Source organism: Octopus bimaculoides, chromosome 8 (assembly GCF_046866305.1).
Source record: "Octopus bimaculoides isolate indiv1 chromosome 8, ASM4686630v1, whole genome shotgun sequence".
Taxonomy (NCBI): Eukaryota; Metazoa; Mollusca; class Cephalopoda; order Octopoda; family Octopodidae; genus Octopus; species Octopus bimaculoides.
This window is the reverse complement of record NC_142935.1, coordinates 92705445-92707944: the sequence shown is the minus strand read 5'-3', so window position 1 is coordinate 92707944 and position 2500 is coordinate 92705445. Positions and strand designations below refer to the sequence as shown.

General features: G+C 31.8%; 1 protein-coding gene across 4 annotated transcripts in view; it reads right to left on the bottom strand.

Annotated features, from left to right (window-relative positions):
* The window catches only part of LOC106871901 (histone-lysine N-methyltransferase SETMAR-like), a 50003-nt gene that overhangs the window by 3814 nt on the left and 43689 nt on the right, over positions 1 to 2500 (bottom strand). The gene's annotated exons all lie outside the window — the stretch shown is intronic.

Here is a 2500-nt window from a genome sequence, read left to right as displayed (position 1 = left end):
ATTCATTTACCATTTAGAATTAATCAGGTTTTTTTTATTTCTAAATTTAAAATTACTGCAGAGTGTTCCCAAAATTATTAATTAACGTAATGCATTACTGAGCTCACATAAAACAATTGTACAGCGCTATTATTCATTATTGAGAATGATTAATAGAAGCAATTGCGCATTGTAAGCATAAACCTAACGACTTTCAGAACACATTAGGAAGAAACCATTTTTAACTTTACTCATAGCATACGTAGATTACTTTGCGATTATCTGATGTAGCTTTAATTAAATATTCTTAAAGAAATATACAATAACTATTTTGTATATCAAATAGCATATTTGAAAAAGTATAGCACAATGTATGGTACATTTGTTACTACATGATTTATGAACGCAAGCTTTTCATAAAATTTTAATCACATAAGTATTTTCCAATCAAAATAAGTTAAGTTGCATCTGATTAATCTAAATTATATTCGAATTATCTAAAACTATGATATACGCAGTGGTGACACAACTTAGTTGCTATATTGAAAATTAATTCGTTTAACATAATATATGTGTATCCACAACAATGTAAACCTGGAGTTGGCGTTATATGTAGAGTATGGAAAACTTTATTTTATTATCGCAGGAAATAAGAATGGATTTTTTTTTATATATATATATACACATTATAAGATATAATCTTGCTTTGGAATAATATACTCCAAAACAATACTATAAGTTTTTCCATGCACTACGTTAAAAGACGGCTTAAAAATCACTTTTGAAATCCTGAACAAATTATACAGATGCAAACAGAGATACAAGTTACATAGTGATTTTAAAACATAATTTTACGTAAACAAATTTATAAATCAGTTTAAATGTTTATGAGAAATTTGTCCAGTGAAATGCTATAGAGAAATTCCTCGCTTTAAACGACAGATGAAACATGATCATTCATTTCGGGTCACGGATTTGTATACCAACTAGTGCATTTGTAGCTACTTAGAAAGAAGAACCAGATGGTATTAAGGGAGACAACTATGAGATAACTCTGGAAAGTATAGCTTCGCATGCAGAAATTTAGTATAATCCTTTTGACGATTCGTGCAATCAGTCTCTACGCTACAATAAGTTATGTAGTATGTACTTTAGGCACTGTTATGAATTAAGTTAACTTTTAACTCAGTTCAAATTAAGGTAACTTTTAGATCCTTTTGTGGAATTAGTGCATAATTCACAAAACCGCTTAGGTTGCATAATATATAGTATATTATATAATAACATATGGAGATGGAATTAATATTTTGATAATGGAGTCGATATGAAAATCGGGGTACATGATATATTGAAGACTTTTGAAGACAAGAATATGGAATATCAGTAAAATAAATAGCAGGTGCATATCAATCTTTTATCGATTCCGTATATAACAAATTCATTAGTGATAAATTACAGACAAAAGAAACAATCGGTGTTGGTAGCTCCTCAGCTTTTTTAGGTTAAACTAATGTACCAAATTGTCATCAGTTCAAGTGATCAAAATTATTAAATCAAGTGACATAAGAACAGAAACTCAAAAGAAATTTCTTTAATTCATACTGAGACATTTTTTAAACATGCTCTATAGAATACAATTTATGGAATAAATCTGATAACGTTTTAGGACTTTCCCGAATATATCAATCTATTGAATGAGTTCATTTATATTCTCGGAAATCTTAACTGAATGAACGCACATTATACACTGTGTATCCGTTAATATCCTCCGAAATATCGTTCCCTCTAAAAATGCGATCACTACCACATAACATTTCGGTACTGTGATTTCGCGTTCAAAATTTTTTTTTAATATTTTGTTTTAGGATATGTTATTTCTTCAATGTTTCATCCTCCGAATTGATATCTTAATAATAATTATGATTTTCTTTTCATTACAGATTTTGTTGGAACTTCTGGAAACTTGCTTTCTTAGCGGGCCTGCATCCTGCAAACTACACTATCATGGTATCCGTTCTTCTCAGCTCTCTAATACTTTGCTGTGCCAAGGAAGCAGATCTTTTCTAGCAGTTCTACTGGGTATTCGAAATTCCTATATATTCCGCTTGATGCCTTCTGATACTGTCCCAAATGATCCAACAATGATTCGCACTATCTTCACTTCTTCATTTTTCATAGCCGAGCTATTTCGTACTTAAGAGGGTTGTATCTATCTAATTTATCGCCTTCCTTCTTGAGTATTCGTGGGTCAAAGCGGGCAAGCAGCATCAATTATAATTCACATGTAATGGATCTTGTCGACTACCACTAGGTCCTGTCTCTTATGTTTTAGCACCTGATCTGTTTGGATTGGGAAATCCTGGAGGATATTGCTACTCTCTACCACTATCTACAGTTTGGGCTCAATCCACGTCTTGCCTCTGCCTAGATCCCGTTTTTCGCAGTTTTCTAGTGTAGCACGTTCGCTACTTGATCGTGTCGCCACAACTTGTAGTGGTTTCGAGCAAGTCTAGGACATTCA